Below are 17832 nucleotides of genomic sequence, written 5' to 3' on the forward strand. Positions count from 1 at the left end.
ATCCCCAGCTGGAGTTCTGCTTCTTTGTTATGATTATCCTACAGGTTTATTTCTACAAAAGGGAAAAAGACAGAGCTGCTGCCACAGGACAGACAATGACCCAGATGGATATGACCCACCATCTCCTTGAACCTATCTGGGGCAATGAAGCTACTTTGTCCAGATACATACATCTAAAGACTTCTGAGACAAACAGAGTCTGAGACCCACCGATGACAGCTGAGACTCACAGATGACAGACTTGGGACCTACCAGCTACAGGTGAACTCTCTTGCCAAAGCCAAATGGCTACTGAGCTTTGGGAAATTTACATGATAGTAAGTAAAACATGATATCTATGTCTATGTAGTTAATTCAAATGTTGTTTAAAACTGATGTTAATATCCTCATGAACTGTACAATCCACTAAACAATTGAGTTAATAATCCCTTGTCTTCTTAGTCCCTACCCCTTGTTACCCTTATGATTTATGTTGTGTTATCCTAATGTTGCATTTTATTTTGATGCTTACATCCTGATCATCCAAAATTTTTAATGCAAATAACATAAGAGATAGCCACAATTAATTAATTGATTGATTTAATAATTTCCTGTCTTAGCCGCCACCCCTCGTTACCCCCATGATTCATGTTTTGTTACCCTAATTTTGTATTTTATTTTTATGCTTACATCCAGCCCATACAAATAACACAAGAGGCAGCCACTCCAATGACACATCTCCTTTATATATAAAATTAAAGGAGCTATGGTAACCTGGACCTTGCCAGAAAACTTAGTAAGGTAGAATAGGTCTCAGTCCATGGCTCCTGGGCATCCACCTGAGATAGTAGGCAGCTCCCTGAGCCCTGCCAGATTCCTGGCCTGGAACACATATCCACACTCCTCAAGTCAGTCACATAGGCCAAAACTGAGTTCTCCATGCTAATGAGGTACCTAGATGCCCTGAGTGTTTAGTCAATAAGCATCTCTTCCCAGATATTCCTCTTTGCAAAAGGTATTAAATCTCTGGTTCACCCTGAGAAGTTGGTATGCATCCATTTTCCATAAGGAACAGTCAATAAATGGTATGGATAAACATGGACTGTCTCTTCCATCAAAACTATCATGGGGAGCTAGAAGAAGGCCTTCACCTGTAGAGCCGCAGCCTAAGTCTCCAGTAAAAGGCCTCTCTGTGCTCTTTCATCTCAGACTGCATTTTTCCACCACCTGAGCAGTAGCTCAGTGCTTCCCTAAATCCCAACACCCAGGGGCAGCAATATAGGAAGACACAGTCAAAGTTTTGCCTTACCAGTGGCCATGCCTAGCACCCCAGCAGTAGGCCAGAATGTGGACCCACATCTGGCTCACCCAAATTTCACCTGCCCAAGTGGCGTGTTTTCTCTTGGTCTCATTTCCAGGTTTGCTCATCAAAACATCTTATGAGGCCATTGAAGATATAGTTCAATTCTCTTGCTACATGTTAGATGTCTTCTGGGAGGTCATTCAGGAGTTAGTTTCTATCTTCCTAAACATCTGAGCAAGATCACTTTTAGAAATAGCAATACCTAACTTGTCACTCCACTTGTATGAGGAGGCAAACCTCCTCCTTCATATGTACACCATAGTGTGAATCTGGCTGTCTGTGTCTTCCATGCTACTGTTCCTCATCTCAGGAATGTCAATAAATACTTGTCTGTGTAGCACCACTTTCATCTTTGTTACTCCAATGGTTAGATTCCTTTGTGATTTCTTTGGTCATGGGAGCACTCAGGCAAAAGTTGCTGACGGGCTTAGATGTTCCAAATCTTTGAGAATGACACTCACATGGAAGTACTAGGAATAATTTAACAGAGTCTTACCTCTAAAAACCTTGCACCAAATACTGTTTTTCTTTTAACTTTTGTTGGTACCATAACAGTCTCTGATTCTCTTTCCTATTGTACATGGTATAGAAGCCAGGTGGTTTCTACACACAGTCTATCACAATGCTAACTTCTCCGTCCACAAAGGACCATTTTTGTATGTATGTATGTATGTATGTATGTATGTATGTATGTATATATGTATATATAATTATATATGTATATTATGTGTACATACATATGTATAATTTGTATTCCTTAAGGTTTGTCAGATTGTTAAATATTTTGGTTTACGTCTTGTACTTGAAATTGCAAAATATCTGAAATATATTCAGATTTATACTGATAATTTTCTTCTTTGTTTATATTCTTACTCATCCACAAAAACCTCCCAAGTAGTTAAATATTTCTTTGATAATAAGTCTTGTTCAACTAACTGCTGTATGAATAATATCTTCAGAATAATCTTTGTTGTCCAGATCAACCTTCTTCCTACTCAGTACTGTGTGAGGTTCATTTCTCAGATTCTGCCCAGTGGATAGTTCTGAAATATGGCTCGCTATGTTGTATTTGACACATCTGACCTACATTTATTTTAACTGATGGCATATCTTGTATTGAAAGGCCATCTGAGTGTGTGGTAGTGACTATATTTTAGTCTGACACACTCTTCTTTGTTCTTCTGTTAAAAAACACAGAGGACATGGTCATTCATTTGAAACTTGTTCTTGGAAGAACAAGGCACACAGATTTTTGTGTCAAGGTTTCTTTTGCTGCATGTTGAGCCTTATCACTTTGCTTTTGTAAAATGTTCTGGGTGTAACTGGGTGCTAAGAAAGCAACCATTTTAGGATTCATGGATGCTGCTTGTTGCTTGTTCAGACCACAGAGGAGCTAAAGGATACAACCTCTACATGGACGATAAATTTTCCCTTCACTTTTTGTTTTAAATGAGCTTATTTTTTTGATAATGTTCCATCTTGTGCTTCATTTGTTGCACTTGTTTTGTAAAGCTAAAGTATTTTATTTTTGATATTGTAGCTTAATTAAAATATTTCTTTCTTCAGTTTGCCTATTCAAAACTGTATCATATACACTCCACTCTCCTTAACTAAATGTGATCTTTCTTCATTAATTGTTATTGTATGAATATGTATACACACACACACACACACACACACACACACACACACACACACACACACACATATATATATATCCCTTAATATACCCTGTTGAGTCTATGTACTTGTACTTATACATATGCTTTCCTGGCTGATCATTCAGCACCAAACAACTACCCTAGACAAGATCAGCTCTCACATTCTCATATTTAGTATACTGTCTATTCTGTAGAGTTGAGATCTTGTGGACTTTCCTTAACCAGATTAGCATGGTCATTGGTGTCCTCCCTGTTAAGCCCCTTTTTGGATTGTGATGTTGGTGAGACTTTTCAGGAATAGCTTCTGATGTTAATAGGTGACACAATCTCATAGCAAACTTCCTGATCCTCTGGCTCTTACAGTCTTTAAGCCTGTAACATTGCCTGATCCTAAGTGCAAGATTGATTTGCAAATTGTAGTTGTATCCACTGAGACTAAATACAACATTTTGATTGGTTGTGGTTTTCTGTAGTGGTCTCTGTCTGGTGTAAAGGGAAGTTTCCTGGATAAAGAGTAAAAAGGCCATTTATTAGTTAGTTGTAAATGGTTAAAGATTATTGTTAGGGATTTTGATGGCTCAGTAAATTAGTTATTATAGATTCTCCTTCAAGAATCATAATTTAACTAGCACTGAGTAGTAGAGAATTTTCCTTATTATCAACTTAAAAAGTAGAAAACTACCACCTTACCAAATTTTGCTCTGGCTGTCTTGTTAGGTGTCCCTGTGTTTGTTGTCTTATCACTCATTCACCCATGAGAAGTTCTTTCAATTAGTTTTCTATGGTTATAAGGCAATTATGGGAGTTTGCTTTGTCTCTTGAACCATCTGTTCTGGAATGGATGCTACTCTTTTTTATTGGATGTTTTATTTATTCACATTTCAGATGTGTGTCCCTTTCCTCATTACCCCCACATAAACCTCCATCCCATCCCTTCTTCTCCATTTTGCTATTATACCATTTTAATTACATGCAACTATTAAGGTCAGCTCTAGGTTGAGAACTAGCAATACAATATATGCAAATAGTCAAGGAACAAGCAAGTCAATAAACACAAATAGTCAAATAACAAACAAGGCAATAAACAAAGTCCCATGATTACTCCCATGATCACTATTTCTAAGGGATTATAAGGATGACCAAAATATTTCAGCCTACTTCCCTGTCCTAGCCCAAATTTATTTTCATGCCTGAAGCCTACTTCTTTGTTCTAGCCTAAGATTTAGTTTCCTGCCTGAAATTACTTCCTTGTTCTATCCTAATATCAGATTCCTGTCTGAAGCCCATTTATTACTTGTCCTTGGCCAAAATCATATTCCTGCCAACAGTCCAATTTCTTTGTCCTTGGCCAATGTCTTATTCCTGCCAAGCAGCCCCAAAAGCTCTCTACATCTCCTTCTTTTTTATTTCATACACAAGACCGAGCATGTCTTAGGTTGTTCTGACAAGAATGCCTTCCTTATCCATCATAGAATATGCATTATCATAAGCAATGCATTTATGTCTTAGGTTGGTAATGCTCCATGAAGAATCTTACCTGTCCTTGTCTTGACAGCCTGTTAAATTAGTAACTCTCTGCGGGTTCATTTTCAGGTTCAAGCCATGTATTTTGGCTACTAACATGTTGATGTTGTTAAAGGCAAGCTTTAACACGATGGGCAGGAATAAAAGTATTCTCAGAACAAAAAGGGTTAGCATGATCAAGCTATATATGCCATTCTTGAAGCTTAACCGAAACAGAAATTCTGACCTCAAACCAGTAATTTTATTAGCAGTATCTGCTGCATCAATGCTCAGCAGGGCAGCATTCTTTAAATTCATTATCTCACTATGCAAAGTTAAAACATTCAGAGAGTTGTTAGAACTATGCCAAATACCTTGCATGTGTCTTTAAACTTTTTCCTAATTATAATGACCATCATTGTAAATTTTAGAAGTTACACAACTCCATTGGTATTTGGCCTGACATTCCAGATGATTCCTTACTCTTAAACTCTGAACCTTCTTTCAGTAATTTGAATAGAATAAAGAGTATCAATCAGATGTTCCAAATGCCTAACTAAATCCTCTTGTATACGCAACATATTAGTAACATTTTTTTACTAAATGATGCTACTCTAATAAAAATAATCTTTCTATTGCTCAGACATCTTTTACTCAATCACTGCCAGTTCCATTGGTATTTTGAGTTGGATCTTATAATCCATGTATTTTGTTGGAGTATACTGTCCTGTCCCAGATTTGACAGCCTTCTGGCTATGAAAAAGAAAGCAAGATTACACATGGTTACATAGAATAGTGGTTATTGTGACTGCTTCTCACATAGAATATTTAAGCCCCAGGAAATACAAGTCATGCCATTGGACCGAGGAGATGGTTCACTAAATAAAAGCACTTTCTGTACAAGCCTATTGACTGAGGCCAAACTCTGAATTCTATGTCAATTAGAAGAAAATTGTCACAGACCTACACACACTTGCAATGAAGCCACATGCCTACGTATGCACAACATAGTTATACATGTACACCTCAGAAAATAGCAATAAAATATGTATATAATGAAAAGAAAGTAAGATGTGTTAGGACTATCAAGACCCACTTCAATATTCCCCTGTTAGCTTTCTATCTCTGTCATGTCAGTTTTTGAAGGTGTTTTCTTTCTTTTATTTTTTAATACAAATTTTTTCACTGATCTCTGAGGACATTCACTGACCTTGGTTTAAGGTTTTCAGATGTCTTATGTAAGTCAGCAAGAATTCTTTGCAAGTTTGTCATGTTGACATCTTTTAAACTATAGTGTATTTTATTCCTGGTCCTTTTATCTGTTTTCTCTGAGGCAGAGTTTCTTTACAAGCAATTTTAGTTCCCATCATGTCACTGCTTAAATCCTTTTTTTGACAACTGGCAAATGTGATGAAGACATCTCAAGGCACTGGCTAGCACAGAACTCAAACCAAAAGAAGAATTTCATCTCTGAGTGTAGCAGTTTCATCTCCTGCCATACCTTCTCTAGTCTTCTGCACTGATTCCATAATTTGTGTATTGCACACAACACTGTAACATACATGGGGTGTAAGTTTCTGACATGAAAATTTTTTATCCATAAGTGTAAGCCCAAAAGTAAAGTTTGGATAATATAAACCTTCTTTTGTTTGTTTGATTTTGAGGAATCCCATACTGTTTCACAATGGCTGTATCAAGTTACATTTCCACCAACAATCTGTGTGTTCTCTTTTCTCTGCATCCTCACCAGCATTTATTGCTTATCTTTTTATTAATAACTAAGTAGGGTGAACTGATATGGCATTGCTTTATGTTGGTATCAGAAAAACTGAGCATTTGTCCCATCTATTATTTGTTGTTGTTGTTGTTGTTGTTGTTGTTGTTGTTGTTGTTGTTGTTGTTCTTCTTCTTCTTCTTCTTCTTCTTCTTCTTCTTCTTCTTCTTCTTCTTCTTCTTCTTCTTCTTCTTCTTCTTCTTCTTCTTCTTCTTCTTCCTTCTCCTCCTCCTCCCCCTCCCCTTTCTCCTCCTATTCTTCTTCTTTCTCCTTCTCCTTCTCCTCCTCCTCCTTCTTCTTCTTCCTCCCCTCCCCTTTCCTCCTCCTTCTCCTCCTCCACCTCCTCCTCCTCCTCCTCCTCCTCCTCCTCCTCCTCCTCCTCCTCCTCTTCTTCTTCTTCTTCTTCTTCTTCTTCTTCTTCTTCTTCTTCTTCTTCTTCTTCTTCTTCTTTCTTCTTCCTTCTCCTCCTCTTCCTCCTCCTCCTCCTCCTCCTCCTCCTCCTCCTCCTCCTCCTCCTCCTCCTCCTCCTCCTCCTCCTCCTCCTCTTCTTCTTCTTCTTCTTCTTCTTCTTCTTCTTCTTCTTCTTCTTCTTCTTCTTCTTCTTCTTTCTTCTTCCTTCTCCTCCTCCTCCTTCTCATCTTCCACCTCCTACCCTCCTCCTCCTCCTCCTCCTCCTCCTCCTCCTCCTCCTCCTCCTCCTCCTCCTCCTCCTCCTCCTTCTTCTTCTTCTTCTTCTTCTTCTTCTTCTTCTTCTTCTTCTAAAAATAAGTTTGTTTGATTTTGGTGTTTGTCTTTGAATTGCTTATGTATATTCTGTATGTGGTTACTTGTAAGATGTATTATTTCTAAATAGAGATTGATTTTTAAAATTGTGACATGAAAATTAAATGATGACCTGAGAACATGGTGTAGAGTAGTGCTGATGTTTGTTACAGTGGTACTTCACAGGAACAGAGGAAATAGTTCAAAACACAGAATATTCAGTTGAACTAGTGATACTTTTGATAAGAAGCCAACCAGACAACTCTTAAGAATTTTATTTGGAAAAAAAAAAGAATTTTATTTGAAGGTAGATGTGAGTGGGGTGTGCCAAATCCTGACATTTGGGAATGGTAAATGTATCAGGGCTCAAAGTCTGGAGATTATAAAATAATACTCCACAGAAAATATAACTTCATATATTAATAATTTTTTCTATTGAATAAATAAAAAATTGAAGTGAACATGAAAATTACAAGGCTTCTTTTCTTCTGCTGAAGGGCACTTTCTGGCTAGTTATACTCTGCAACTCTCCATATTTGCAGATATTAAAAGGAAGAGAGAAAAACATCAGAAAGGAATAAAAGACTCTTAAGCCCCCAAAATACATACTTTTCTCTGCCAAAGGCCTTGACAGCAAATGTCATTGAAAGCATTATCTACACACAGTTTTAAGCAAATATCCATGGTAACCATTGCATCATGTTACACAGACTCCTTGGACCTATTTGGTATGCAAGGAAATGAGTTTATTTGTGAACAGGGTAGGGTATGATAAATCTAATATCTTTTCAATTAAATAAGTTCTTTTCTCCTAAGGTTAATACTTTAAAGTTTGTTTTCTCCTCTAAGTATGTTTAACAAATGCAAAATAGAGTAAGAACTCTAGTGTTTAAATGAATATCAGAAAGAAACACAGTTGTCAAGTGAAAGTGGCTACACCAGAGAAAACAAGCTCTCGGTGATCAGTGTCTCATCAGATCACTGCAGCCTGTTTTGGTATTCATAGAGGCTGCAGGAATAATGCATATGTCTAAGACATGGACAGTGACAAAGATGCTGCTGGGCTCTCTGACTTTGAAGGTTTCTGCCATTCTCAAAATTTGGTTCCTCCTTTAATCCTTTCTTCTAATTCAGACGTATGTGTATTCTTCAATGGGTAGTTTTCGATAGCACCATATCTTATGTTGTTTTAGAGGAAGTAGAAAAACAAATATACAATCAACAAATATTTTAATCCATTTAGTGTTTTCTATCTTCAGAGTCATGATAAAGTTGCTAAAGTTTAATGTCTATATAGACATTTTAAATTCTTTAGATAGTATCTTTTGTGGGGTAAACAGATTATTGAACAAACTGGAATTGTGCAGAAATGTGGGCGATCATAATTTTCTTGTCTTTCCATTAGTGGTAAATGCTCTGTGGAATCTCTTTTTACATCAACATTCAGTTATAAACTGACAGGCTATATACACTCACGACCCCTCACCATTCCAAGTACTGAGATTCACATAAGGCTTATGACTATTTATAAATTCCAATGCCTCACATAACACTTGTTTTATATGAGGCAATCAGTAAACATGTGTGCAATAAATGAATGAATATAAGTGTAGTGGTACATGTGATGCTTAGTCTACCATATTTTATGGCCCATGAAAGTACCAAGAAATTCACTTTTAGAGAAATACTTGGGATGATTCTAGAGAAATACTTGGGATGATTTGTGAGTGAGTGGATCTAAATAGGTTCTGGATTTTTTCCATGATCCTACTTCTAGTTTTATTTTTGTTTATGCTTTTGGGGTTGACAATATGCTGGAGATACTTGCTATTGTTTGTGCCTGTTCTTAAAAATATGTAATCTGAGGGCCAGAGAGATGACTCAGTAGATAAAAGCCTTTATAGACATATTTAATTTTTGAGTTTGTTCCCCAGGACCCACATAGGAGGAAAAAACAGCTCTTAAAAGCTGTTGACTGACACACATATTTGCATTTGCACATACATAGGCACATGTACACATGCACATGAACAAAGAGGTATATAAATAAGTTTAATAAAAATAAATATTTGAGTAGAGAATGTTAGTATTAAACCTAGGCATGATTAGGCTTGGAATGACACTCAATAGCTTTTCTCACTTGTACATAGTTTTTTGTTTGTTTGTTTGTTTGTTTTTTCTTTTTTTGTCTTTTCGAGACAGAGTTTCTTTGTGTAGGCTGTCCTGGAACTCACTCTGTAGACCGGGCTGGCCTCGAACTCAAAAATCTGCTTGCCTCTGCCTTCCAAATGCTGGGATTAAAGGTGTGTGTCACCATTGCCCTGCTAGTGCTACGTTTAACGCCCAACATTATAAGAAAAAATTATGCTATATTTGGTAATTGAATTGAATAAATTGTATCTCAAATGTGTGTGTGTGTGTGTGTGTGTGTGTGTGTGTGTGTGTGTGTGTGTGTGTGTAATATTTATGTCCAGGTCAACATGTAACAAAAGTACTTTGAGGAAACAAGTCTCCTATTCTTCCGTAGAAGTGACAAATGTGTTGCCATAATTTGTCCATTCATTTAAAGTAACAGCCAGGAAACAAGAAAAGCCAATATGGTCTGGCATATTGACCTGCTGTCATACATTCTAGTTTTAGATATTTGCTAATACTGAATGATATTTTGCCTTTGTCTTCTGGCAACCTGGTTACTATGCCAGGCAAAGTCTTAGCTCTTGAATATTGTATTTCCTCCTTTATCAGAATTTCTAGTCATTTCTCCTAATTATTAGTTCCCCTGTCTTGTTTATAATTTGCATCTTACTAGAGGAACTGTAGAGATCACATTCCTAACCTAATAGACACACAAAGTACATGAAGGATAGGTTTTATAATATGTAATAACAGAGTCGTGCCTCTGCTAGACCTATGAAGGTCAGAATGCAATCTATCACTCAAGGCCTTTGACAAATTGTGTAAATTCTCTGTGTCTAAGTTTTTTTTATCTGGAAATTGGTGCTAACACTTCCTGCTCCTTGGGGCAATTGTAAACATATCATGAATTAAGGGATTCAAGACATTTTAAATAGAGCCAGAAACACAACATTAGAGAATAGTTTTTTTAATTTTACTTGTACTTTTGTTATTGTTGTTGATTGTTATTTTATACCCCAACTGAAGTTTTCCCTCCATCTCCCCCACCTCTGCCTGACTCTCCCCCATCCACTCCTCCTCTTTTTTTTTATATAGGAATGGGCAGGCTTCTACATATATGTTACAGTTATGTATGTAGGTCTTCTTGTGGGACTCCTAACAGTGGGAGCAGGGGCTATCTCTGACTCTGTTGTCTACTTTTTGGACCCCTTTTCTCTGTCTGTGTTACCTTGGTGAGTTTTTTTTTAATTTATTGGATATTATATTTACATTTCAGATTTTATCCCCTTACCCCATTCCCCCACTACACAGGAAACTCCTATCCCATCCCCCTCCTCCTGCTTCTATGAGGATGTGCCCCCACCTACCCCTTTACTCCCATCTCCCCACCCTCGAATCCCCCCCCCCCAACTCAGTGTTCAGCCTTCATGGGACCAAGGATCTCCTCTCCCACTTATGCCTGACAAGGCCATCCTCCCCTACATATACAGACAGAGTCATGGGTCCCCCCTATGTGCTCCCAGGCTGGTAGTTTAGACCCTGGGGAGGTCTGGTTGCTTGGTATTTTTTCTCTCCTCATGAGGTCACAAACCCTTTCAGCTCCTTCAGTCTTCTCTCTAACTTCTCCATTGGGAAACCCTTAATCAGATCAGTGGTTAGCTGTGAGCATTCTCCTCTGAATATGTCAGACTCTGGCAGACCTCTAAGGAGACAGAAAAATCAGGCTCTTGTCAGCATGCACTTCCTGCCATCCACATCAGTGTCCATACCCAGGTGGAATGGTCTCCAGATGGCCCCTCCTTCAGTTTCTGTCCTATACTTTGTCTTCATATTTGCTCCCTTGAGTATTTTGTTACTTCTTCTAAGTAGGACCAAGGCATCCACACTTGGTCTTCCTTCTTCCTGAGCTTCATGTGGTCTGTGAGTTGAATCTTGGCTGTTTCAAGCTTTTGGGCTAATATCCACTTATCAGTGAGTAAATACCATGTGTGTTCTTTTGTGATTGGGTTACCTCACTCAGGATGATATTTTCTAGTTCCATTCATTTACCTAAGAATTTCTTGAATTCATTATTTTTAATAGCTGAGTAATGCTCCATTGTGTAAATGTACCACATTTTTTTGTATCTATTCCTCTGTTGAAGGACATCTGGGTTCTTTCCAGCTTCTGGCTATTATAAATAAGGCTGCTATGAACATAGTGGCGCATATGTCCTTGTTATATGTTGGAGCATCTTCTGGGTATATGCCCAGGAGTGGTATAGCTGAATCCTTAGGTAATGCTATGTCCAATTTTCTGAGAAATAGCCAGACTGATTTCCAGAGTGGTTGTATGAGCTTGCAATCCCACCAACAATGAAGGAGTGTTCTTCTTTATCCATATCATAGCCAGCATCTACTATCACCTGAGTTTTTGATCTTATTGCTGAGTCTTAATATGAGAAATGTGCCTAGCCTTAATGTAAATAGACATTGCGTGTTTAGTTGATGTCTTTGGGAGGACTATTCCTGGAAAGAAAAGATCCCTTTTTAATATTTGTCATGCTGTTGATACTCAGCATATTTTAAGAAAACCCCAATTTAGATTCTTTTATCTAATGGTGATCAGTTCCTTTGCAAATCATTCCTGAACAGAAATAGATAGCACTTTGAGAATGGTGGTACTGGTCACCCAGTTTCATAAGGATCAATTACAGGTAATCCAGGGTTTGAAAATCACAGAAGAAGCTGGGCAGTGGTGCTGCATGCCTTTAATCCCAGAACTTGGGAGGCAGAGGCAGGCGGATTTCTGAGTTCAAGGCCAGCCTGGTCTACAGAGTGAGTTCCAGGACAGCCAAGGCTACACAGAGAAACCCTGTCTCAAAAAACAAACAAACAAACAAAAACCAAACAAAAACAAAGAAAAGAAAATCACAGAAGATAAAACTAATTTTCAAAGAATTAAAATTTGCTATCTATATTTTAAGTTTTTATTAAAAAAAAAAGTGTAAAGCCCTAAAAGGAAGCATCCTATAAAGTACTGCTGAATTTGGAGGTCTTCCTTAGTCTCAGTTTATAGTGCTATATTTGATACCAAAAAAAAAGTAGATTTGCATCAAAACTGAAAGATCAAGTACATAGCAATTAAATAGCAAACAGGTCAATTTTCCAGAAAAAGTGAAAGCATTAATGTCCTTTTGTCCTCTGAAACCTAATCATTCAATTCACAGACACACTTATGAAGCAGATTAATTGTATGGAAATCTGAGATTACCATGGGAACAATAACGATGGTGTGTGGACATTAGTATTACAGATCTCAGTCACTCTAAGAACAGACTTTCTATTTCCCATCCTTCTGGTTCTTGAAATAAAAACTCACATTTTTTCTGAAGGAGACATAATTCAGAATGCATCTGTCTATAATTCTGAATGCTGATGCATTGAGGAAGCTTGTTCTATTCACAATCCCATTATCTTAGGGCATAGGAAACTGGATTGTAAATAATGGTATTTTCATCACAAAATCACTTCCAGTATCATCACCATCTGACATTTATATTAAAAATATTAGTGTATTAAAAATACACATTTTCAAATCATATATGATACTCTCCTATCTAAACTCTGTCTACATATTTCTCTTTTTATTAAAATATTATAAAAAGCATTTTCACATGACTTTATTTGCATAGATGCTGGTATTCATTTTAAAAATATCTTTCACATATATATTCTCAGCATTCAACTATTGAAAGCATTGCCCAATGCTCTATTTATGCCCAGTTTGAAATTCTGGGTTGAAAGGCTGTTAAACCTACATCCATTGTCATTCTTCTTCACTGAAAGAAAAATTTACCCACAAATCATAATGCCTCTCTCAACTTGCTTGGTCTATATAACAAGATGACTGGCTATTTAATGTTCCTTCTCTCTGATTAAATGCCTGTGGAGATTAAGGAACAACAGAGGTAAACTTTGATCCAAGCAAGAAACCTATAAACCAAGTCTAGATCCAGACCACATATATTTAGCTCCCTTCTGTAATTTGAAGAGGCCGGAAAAGGGTGAAGCAGATTGAGGTAGGACTTGATTCATGTTTCCAGTGGACTCACACTATTTATTGTTCACTACGCTTTGACTTACTTAGACACCACAGTGTGCTCTAAAGTCAACATCCCCAAAGGCAGTTGACATATTTGATGGCATTTGGTCAGAGACACAGCATAAATAAAACTATGTTGGCCTGTACTATATTAAAACCATAGAGAGCAGAAAGAAATCAATGTTTTTTTTTTTTTTTTTTCAAACAGAAAAGAATAACACTTATAAAGGAAAATCTAATATTACTTAACTGGATTAAGTCAGAACAAGCACGCTAAATGTTTTAGACTTCATTTAAAGTTGTTGATGTTATATATGCCTATTTTATATGCTCTGAGGTATTATACTACATATTCCATAAACTTTTTATTTACTTTGATTTGAGAAGGCAGCTATTGGAGTACATTTTGCTAATCTCAGTTTGGCGAGAGCATGATGCTGTAGTGTAAGGAAACAAAGATCAATGTTAGACCTTAGAGTCTGCAAGAACAACAGATCAATATCATTTAAGCCACAGACCTTCATCTTCTCGTTGGATTCTTGCAAAAAGTAAACCAATTCTTCTGCAATGTTTTTCTACCCTCCCAAATGAACTGTAAATTATCATGGTCAAACAAAAAGCTAAAATGTTCTTTCTGTGGACTACAAAATAACTTAGGGCATCAGCTACCTTCCCAATGAAGCCAAAGCAAAAGGCAAACAAACATACAAAAAGAACCTAAAAGCACCAAATGAATAGTTCATTTAATATATATAGTTGAGATAAACAGAAGTAATTTAGGCACAAGTAATCTCTCTCTCTCTCTACCTCTCTCTCCTCTCTCTCTCTCTCTCTCTCTCTCTCTCTCTCTTTCTCTCTCTCTCTCCCTTTCTTATTCTCTGTGTATATGTGTATTTATTATCTATCTATCTATCTATCTATCTATCTATCTATCTATCTATCTATCATCTATCTATCCCTTTCTCCCTCTCGTCCTTCTCCTCCCCTAACTTTAACATATCTCAAACTCACCATGTAACCAAGGACAGCTTTGAAATTCTGATACTCCAACCTCCATCTCCTATGCTGAGATTTTCTGTGTCACTGGGGAGTAGACAGTTTTATGCTTGCTTGATAAGCACTCTGCCTACTTAGCTATATGCTCAGCTTGTCATAGTATGTTTCTAAGTTAGTAATTCTTATCTCCTTAGATGGAATCAACAAATAGATTTAGTGGGCTCTAAAAGAGGGTTAACATTCTATCTTGGAGGCTTTTCTTTCTATCAAATTTCTGACATGTGATAGTGGTTCAGACCAAAAGCTCTTTGACATGTCAGCCATGTAATTTACAACAGAGCCATTGTTGTGTTATTATTTAAAATGTCCTCTGATCAAGCCAACTATCTAACTGCTGTGGCTCTGCCTACCTCAGCCACCATATTCTGTGGTCAGAGGCCACATGCACGCCACAGCTAGAAACAACCAGCCAGAAACACCAGCCCTGCCACCCATGAGACGCCAGCGTGGGAGATGGCTCTGCCAACCTTCCACACTGTCTCTGCAAGGCTGGGCATTGGCCAGACCATCCTGCCGTCCATGAGAGCCCAGTAAGAAAATGAGACTCTAATGCTTAAAGATTAATCAAAGGCTTTATATGTTTGGTAATGCTCAATAACAATATGCCCATACAAAGAGAGTTGTTTCCCAATTAGCTAACTCTAAATAAAAGCTGTTACTTGAGACTGCTCTCCATACCTGCATGGCTCTCCATCACTCCTACATCTCTGCTCTCCCTCTCCTTACTTCTTCTCTTCATCTCCTTACTCCTCCCACCTTAGCTCCTCCTACATATCACCCTTTCTATTAAAATAAAAAGAAAACTTTCTCTCAAAATACAATTAGAGCATAACTATACCAATTTGTATCAGTAAAGTAAAAGATAGACCCAGTCCATCATTTTGTTGACTAAAAAGAACCTCTGACATCTCTCCTAACTAAAAGACTTAGTTCTGAACCTGGCTTTTTTTTTTTTCTTGGCTTTAGAATGAATGCCATCCGAAAACTATCCTGACAAAAATAAAGAGCCTGGGTTGGCTGTGAGACTATAAGTCTTCAACTCCATCAGAAATCCAGAATGACTGAATTAACTGAAGATATGGGAAGCACAAACTGTGGCTTCTAAAACTTAACCGATTTATACAAACCGCTGATTACCTGGACAGTCCCTTACTTCAAAATGTTGGAACATCTGGTCCTCAGCCTTCTGGCCCAGGATTATCTAACAGAACTAGTAATGCAGACTTTTTAAGGGCTGGTCACTCTGTCTTAGCAGATATAATCAGTCAACTATTCTACAAGTGTGTCCCTTTTCTGGATAGTATTTTGTCTGTAGATGAAAAGAGGCAATTCTTGCCTAGTGATTGTCTCACCACAACTGGAGTAACTCCAAAAATGCTCAATTTTCTTTTAGAATCCAAGACAGGGAAGGTGTCAGGAGATGACAGGTTTCTAATCAAAATGAACATTAATACAGAAAGGTTTGTAAGGTCAATTCTGTGGACTTCTGATGTTTTGAAAACCAACTATCTATGTAAGGCAATCTGGACTGCTGTCTGTTAACTCCTCTCCACTATTTCTAATTAAAATCTAGAAAACACCCTAACAATAAACTCAGAGCCATGCAATTACTATAGATATTTTACTCACAGGCTAACTATCTCAAATCAGTTTTAAAAAGTTGAAGGAGGACTGGGTCTAAGCCTTGTATTCCTAAATGTGTTATATAGGCACAATGCCTATGAGAGTAGCAATATTAATCTCACTTTTATATCAATAAGGAACTCATACCAATAAAAACTATAAATTTGAAATCAAAATAAATTTTGTACCATTTAAGAAATAAAAATTTATCTTAATAACAATTATATAGATTTCTACCAATAGCTTATAGTTATGAAATAAATCCTAGCTATTCCTCCATGTTCCAACAAAACCACTACTTTTCCTTAAAAAGACAGCCCAATATTAACCACCTTAGTCCCCAAGCCCAGGGAATAGGGGCACCGACTCTTCACTAACTTCTTTAAGCTGACTTTTTATTAACTTCTTTAAGCTGAATTTGGGCATTGAGATATTAGAAGAGAGGTGGTGGAAGGGTAAATTGATAAGTCTCTGATGTCTGTGTCTTCACTGCATCAAGCTGAAATTCCAGGACATCAGAGGTTCAAGCAGGTCTGTTCAGATTGCTTGATGAGTAGATACACCAAGGCTGTGTTTTCTGCAATATACAATTCTCAAAACAAATTTTAGTATCAAGATAATTTTTGTTTGAATTCTGAAATCTAGTATTCTGGTGGCCTGCCTCTGTCATGTCTAATCCATATAATTCTGGAAGGTAGAAATACCTTAATCATTTCTTTTGAAAAATATAGGCAAATCCTTTTTCTCAAAACAGAATATCCTTGAGCCAGTAACCAGAAATACCTTTATTTTGACCTCTTTTCCAGAGAAAAATTATAACCACAAAACTGAAAATTACACCCATCTTCCTTCTCCATTTTGCCAAGCCAGAAATGAACCCATAATTCTTCTGTGGCCCACGTTAAACAGAACCCAAGTCTCCTGTGAGGCAATATAACTTTATATCATCTGAATACACCTGATTTACACTATCTCTCTGTTCAGCCCTCTGCCTAGAACAGTTTTTTATGCATACCATCTATCTATCTGGCTTTGTACTCCAGAGCAGCTTTCACTTATACACTGTACTCTTTACTCTAGAGCCAGTGACAATTTTCTGTATTGTAACTAAAGTACTGTATGTGCCTATTCTTAGGCTTTCCCTAATTTGCCAAGCAGGAAATGAACCCAGAATTCCCATGGGGCCCACGTTAGACAGAACCTGAGTCTCCTGAGAGGCAATATAATTTTATATCATCTGAATACATCTGATTTACACTATCTTTCTATTCAGCCCAAACCATGGGTGATAATCCCTATGTGACTTGGACAAATCTGTTTATAAATCTTTCCTAAAAGCAAATAATCCCTATATTTTAACTTTATATTTAAATCAGTAACTGCTCCACAATGGAGGCTTATTTATTTGGCTCTGACTGCAGCAGCCTGCAATTTCTCTCAGCAGAGAACCTGTCTGCCAGCAGTTTCTTTGTTCAGGGTTCCTATGTTGAAGTCAGGTGACTCCTATCAGCACCAATCACTCACTCACTTTCTTTAAAAAATTTTTTTTTTTTTACTCTCAGGTGAATAGACTTAAATTTTTAGTGAATTCAATGCTTGAAATTGGTGTGCCACTTTATTGTAGTAATTATTTAAAATGGCCGCTGCTCAAGCCAATTATCTAAGCTGCTGCGGCTCTGCATAGCTCAGCCGCCATGTTCTGTGGCCAGAGTCCACATGCATGTCACAGCTACAAACGGCCAGTCAGAAACACCAGCCCTGCCACCCATGAGATACCAACCAATCTTCCACACTGTGCCCGCAAGGCTTGGCATTGCCCAGACCATCCTGCCATCCATGAGGGCCCAGTAAGAAAATGAGACTCTAATGCTTAAAGATTAATCAAAGGCTTT

Source organism: Arvicanthis niloticus, chromosome 4 (genome assembly GCF_011762505.2).
Source record: "Arvicanthis niloticus isolate mArvNil1 chromosome 4, mArvNil1.pat.X, whole genome shotgun sequence".
Classification (NCBI taxonomy): domain Eukaryota; kingdom Metazoa; phylum Chordata; class Mammalia; order Rodentia; family Muridae; genus Arvicanthis; species Arvicanthis niloticus.